General features: G+C 43.4%; 1 long non-coding RNA gene across 1 annotated transcript in view; it reads left to right on the top strand.

Moving 5' to 3' along the window:
• The first annotated feature begins 3,915 nt into the window (after window positions 1–3,915).
• The window catches only part of LOC307220973, a 67,792-nt gene continuing 65,707 nt past the window's right edge, over window positions 3,916–6,000 (top strand). The window contains exon 1 of the long non-coding RNA XR_013841238.1: window positions 3,916–4,284. This is a non-coding gene — a long non-coding RNA (uncharacterized lncRNA). The remainder of the gene's footprint in view (window positions 4,285–6,000) is intronic.

Below are 6,000 nucleotides of genomic sequence, written 5' to 3'. Positions count from 1 at the left end.
TATTTTCCCGGAACAGTCCTGGTATGAATAATAATAATAATAATAATAATAATAATAATAATAATAATAATAATAATAATTTATTATTTATACCCCACCCATCTGGCTGGGTTTCCCCAGCCACTCTGGGCGGCTTCCAACAAAATATTAAAAACAATACAGCGTCAGACATTAAAAACTTCCCTAAACAAGGCTGCCTTCAGTTGTCTTTTAAAAGTATTGCCTTGACATCTGCTGGGAGGGCGTTCCACAGGGCAGGCGCCACTACTAAGAAGGCCCTCTGCCTGGTTCCCTGTAACCTCACTTCTCACAGTGAGGGAACTGCCAGAAGGCCCTCAGAGCTGGAGTTCAGTGTCTGGGCTGAACGATGGGGGTGGAGACGCTCCTTCAGGTATACAGGACCAAGGCCATCCTGGCTTCTGATTTGATCTTGGAATGTCCCTATTTCCCCTGCCAGCTTTGCCAAACTCAGGGAGGACAAGGAGCTACTGCTTGTCTTGAGCTGAGGCATCCCGTTGCCTCTCCATTGTCTCTCCATGTCCACTGCCACTGGCCTACTCCCTTGGGCAGTTGGTTTTTTTTATTTTTTATAGGATATTTATTGAGATTTTCCAGAATAATACATTATAAAACAACAAAAAAGAAACACAAAAATACAAAAATACAAAAAGAATACAAAAACCATTTAAAAAGAAAAAAAAACACATAAAATTTCCCTTTACTTATTTTCTTTTAACTTATTTTCCGGACCTCCTCATACCTCCCTTTCTTATATTCCAATTCAAATTATTAATTCAGCAAATCCTCTCTATTAGTTTTTGCTTATTTCAAAACCTTATTTTCCCTATCTCTTAAAGCATTACAGCTGGAAACCACTTGATTTCTGTCCAACATCATTCTAACATTCATTAATTTTACAATATTTCTGCAAATAGTCTTTAAACTTCTTCCAATCTTCTTCCGCCGACTCTTTTCCCTGGTCTCGGATTCTGCTGGTCATTTCTGCCAATCCCATATAGTCCATCATCTTCATCTGCCATTCTTCCAGAGTGGGTAGATCTTGTGTCTTCCAATATTTTGCGATGAGTATTCTTGCTGCTGTTGTCGCATACATAAAAAAAATTCTATCCTTCTTTGGCACCAATTGGCCAACCATGCCCAGGAGAAAGGCTCCCTTGGGCAGCTTGTAGCAGCTGCTGGAGAGAGGCTGTGGCCAGATGCCCAGCCCCACATGATGCAGCAGCTCTGAGGTGCAGGAAGAGGGCAGGGCCACCCTGGGTGGGAAGAAACAAGGAGAAGAGCTCAATGAGTCTTGATTTTTTTAAAAAATGGTTTGTGCACCTGTGTCTAATCTTGCCCCTTTCTAAAATTTATTTGTAGGAAGGATTCTAAATTTGTAAATCTACCAAAGAATAAAATAAGATCAGGATTAAGGGGTGTGGCGTTAACATATGAGAATGCTGGAGGTGAAATAGTTAAACAGGTTACCCAATCAGGACCCGGGGGTGGAGTCAGTGGGACTATAAAACCAGCTCTGGAAGGGGCAAAGAAAGGAGTTGGTTGGGAGTTGGGTGGTTGGTTGGAGTGGGAGTGAACTGGGATAGAGTCTGTGGGGAGGTTGAGTTAGTGTAGCGAAATAAGCTGAGTCTGGAACAGTTAGGGGCTAGGAAGACAAGTAAATATCTGAGAGGTGGTTTAGTGAGTGAGAGCAGGTAGCGGAAGTTATAGGATAGGCACCCTATGAATGTAATTGACCGATACTGTTTATGAAACCACACGCTTGTTAAACTGCAATAAATAAACAGAAGTTTATGTTCCAATTTAACCCTGACAGGACTCAGTATCGCACCAGGTAGGGCCTGGGTGGTGGCAGCGAGAAATAAAGTGGTGGCACAGGGATCAATAGACGGTGAAACGTCCGGGGACCCTGTGTGATCGCCACCAGGGGTTTTCTCAGGATTGCGGAGGGAGTGGGTGCTGTGTCGAATTGGTGCAGTAACGGTGGAAATACTCTGTGGGGGGATAGGACAAAAAATGGGGGGGACAAAGAGGGTCAGTTGGCAGGGGGCATGAGGCATGTCCCTATTTTCATCTGAGGCATGTTGGAGGGTGTAATATCAAGGTGTTGCAACCCTCCTCTGGCCCAAATGACTTCTTTGAAGTTGCTACATCTCCACTCTCATATGTGCACCTCACTCATACAGAATCTCCAATACAGTGGTACCTCAGGTTACATACGTTTCAGGTTACAGACTCCGCTAACCCAGAAATAGTGCTTCAGGTTAAGAACTTTGCTTCAGGATGAGAACAGAAATTGGGCTCTGGCGGCGCGGCAGCAGCAGGAGGCCCCATTAGCTAAAGTGGTGCTTCAGGTTAAGAACAGTTTCAGGTTAAGTACGGACCTCTGGAATAAATTAAGTTCTTAACCTGAGGTACCACTGTACCGGCTGATTCTTCCAGCCTTCCTAGCTCCACGGCAAGCACAAGGCAGGACTGCATATATAAACACAACAGCTCATGCCAGACTTCTGCCCCAGGAAACCCTTAATTATTAATTATTACAATTCACCAGGAGGAGAAGCGAGCAAGCAAAAAAGAAACGCAACGTCACTTGCCCTCATTACTGGTCCTTCTGCACCAATAGCGGGGAAGTTCTTCCAACTGGAGGTCCACATTTATTTATTGTTTTCTGGGCAGCCTTCCAGAAGCCACAGGCCAGAGGTGTAAGGGCCAGAGGCAAAAGGGAGCAGATAAAGTAGAACTTGGCTTTTGTACAGTAGGCTAGTTTCAGCGCACACTCACCAATAACTCTCCATCCAGGAAGCCAAGAAGTATTGTCGTGGTTCAGGAATACGTTGCAAGCTGACCCAAAACACTTAAGGGGAGAGCAAAGAAGGGCCAGTAAGAGAGGCTTGCGGAGAGTCCTAGGGGCCAGCCAGAGACAGCAGCGTAGCGTGGGTTGTCAGCACCCAGGGCAAGGCAAGTAATTTGCGCCCCTAACCTGCCGCCGCTGCCAGCTTCTTCTTGCTGCTGCCTGGGCTGGTCGGATGTGGTTCTCTCTCGCGCTCAGCGCTGCGCTGGGCGGCCGCTGCACTGTCCCTCCCCCAGATAGTCCCTCCCTTGCTCTCTCTCCACTCCGCACCGCAACGCATGCCTGGCACCCTCCCCCTCCACAGTGGGCGGCGACCCGGCAGCTCGGATCGGATTCGCACAGCCAGCACTGTGAGAGAGAGTGAGTGAGCCAGGTAGGGGCAGAGAGCTGCGAGCGCGCCCCCCCCCCAAAATGTTTTGCCCGGTGCGGCTGGCACCCCCTGCACCCCCCACGCTACGCCACTGGCCAGAGAGGATTGTGGGGGTGCATTTGGCCCTGGGTATGAAGTTCCCCATTCCTTCTCTTTACCAAGATTGCTATATACATTGCAGGGATAATGCAGGCCAGTTTGCTCACAAGGGCCTGCTTCTAGAATCATAGAGTTGTAGAGCTGGGACTTCAAGAATCAGCCTTCTGCAATGATGGAATCTCAGCTGAAGCATCCATGACAGATGGCCATTCAACCTCTGCTTGAAAACCTCCAAGGAAGGAGAGACCACAACCTCCCGAAGGAGACTGCTCAACTTAAAACAGCTCTTACTGTCAGAAAGTTCTTCCTGACATTTAGTCGCAATCTCCTTTATTTTATTTTATTTTATTATTTTAAAATCGCAAAAAAAAAGAAAACCAAGCTGTATTTTTTCTAGTACTTTTATTTCTGTTTTTATTTTTGCATACCAGTTATCAGAGTAAAATGCAGTCCCCGCATTTGGGGAAATCGCAGGGGTCACCACACCCACAGTGCAGTGGATGAGCCTCACCCTGGGAAAACCTCCTTCATGATCAAGGCGTCTCCCCCCCCCCCCCCCGCAGGTAAGTATCGGAAGCTCCTTTCTTGTAGCTTGAAGCCATGGGTTCGAGTCCTACCCTTCAGAGCAGGAGAAAGCAAGCTTGCTCCATCATCCGTGAGATAGCCTTCTTCAAATATATAAAGGACTATTATATCTCTTCTCCATCTCTTTTTCCCCAGGCTAAACTTGCCCAACTCCTTCAACCATTCCTCATAAGGCTTGGTTTCCAGACCCTTAGCCATCTTGGTTGCCCTCCTCTGCACACATTCCAACTTGTCAATGTCCTTCTTAACTTGTGTTGCCCAGAACTGGACACAGTATTCCAGGTGTGGTCTGACCAAGGCAGAGTAGAGTGGTACTAAAACTTCCTCAGACTGTATTAAAAGCGTAGCCAGGGAATAGGTATGAATCTTTTCAGTGTATGGTTAGGGACAGCATATTCTGGAAAGCAAAACCTTTTAACAATATGCAAGGCCTCCATGATTACAAAATTAAGGCATTTATTAAGTTCATATAAATGTCACCTGCTGACCATCATAACCATTTTTCTTTAGGGAACATGAATAGACAGGCATTTATTAATTTAGCATGTACAGATAACACTAAATGCAGCAAGTATTGAAAAAATCAATGAACTTAAAAGTGTGTTTTTTTAACTTCTATTTTGCAATAAGCTGTTCTCTTTAGAAGGGCCTCTTTGCAAAACAGAAGTAATTAAACAAGATTTAGAAACTCATTTGTATTTTAAAACATTCTTAAATGGAGATAAATAATGTATTTTTGCTGGAGAAAAAACTGTACCAGCTAAATGTAATTTATTACTTTGTTTAGTTTCTCAATAATGTGCTGTTCATCAAAAGGCAGCAAGAAAAATCCATCTCCTGAAGTCATAATACATGTGCCGGAACTAATTGTAGCACACAGGAAAATCCATTTCAGATTCCAGAAAGTGTTTTCATGTCTGGAATATAAAAGAAAAACAGTTAAGCTCAAATATGTACACTTGAACCCAGTGCTTGATTTCTAAACAAAGACAAACTGGACTTCAAGCCAGCCTCATCCCAGATGTATTATTATGATTATCACCATTGGTTTATTAATTGCCTTCCAAACAACCATATCAAGGCAAATTACACATAGGATTATTTAAAACAGAACACAAAGGCATCAAATACATTTGAAACAAAACCAAAACCCTAAGAACAAAGATATTCATGGTAAAGACCCATTCTGAGAGCAAATGTAAAATGCAGATATAAGTCCTAGGGGTGGAGCAGTTTGATTCAGTTCACAATATGCAAGGCCAAACACATCCACCCTTCAAAATCCACAGTTCTCCAGTTGTTTGCAGTGCAGTTTTCCAGCCAAGTAAAAAAACGCATATACTATGGTAAAGTGTGCATATAAATGAATACATTTGTGAAAATAAAAGCAATGCCTTATACTAGGGGCAAATGCCTTGCAGCAATGTGTACATTAGAGGAAATTGCACCCCGAAATGTGTATATCATGAAGACTTTTCAATGTGGAAATGTGAAGAACTAGATTTAAGATGGAGGAACAGAGAGAAGTTGAACTTGGTGTGTTTGCCCACCCCTGCATGACACTTAGATATTGTGATTGTGCAATTTTAGATTATAAATGCAGGGCCACATTATTGAAAAGTGTGTGGGTGTCCCCTCTGCCTCATATTCTAGTTACTGAAAACATGGGCATGGAGATTTTTGACACAAGGCAAACTTACAAATATGCAGTCGCTCGCATCATGCATTTCAAAGGAGGTTGTATCACATGGCCTATAAAGGGAGCCAAGAGCAGTTTAAAACAATAAATACCAGTGTGATTCTTTGCATATCGACACAAAATTTAATTCTACAATATTCACTGGAGAATACTCCAGAGGTAGATTTAGGGCAGTGATGGCGAACCTTTTAGAGACCAAGTGTCCAAACTGCAACCCAAAACCCACTTATTTATCACAAAATGCCAGCATGGCAATTTAACCTATATATCTCATTTTTTCTGTGTGTTTCACGTTTCTTCTTTATGACTGCTGTCAGAATAAATAATCCTTCATTACATTCTTCATTAAATTATCTTTCAATTGATATATAATTT

Source organism: Podarcis cretensis (genome assembly GCF_951804945.1).
Source record: "Podarcis cretensis genome assembly, chromosome: 7".
Classification (NCBI taxonomy): Eukaryota; Metazoa; Chordata; class Lepidosauria; order Squamata; family Lacertidae; genus Podarcis; species Podarcis cretensis.
The sequence above is the reverse complement of the archived record's forward strand: the minus strand, read 5'-3'. Positions and strand labels throughout refer to the sequence as shown.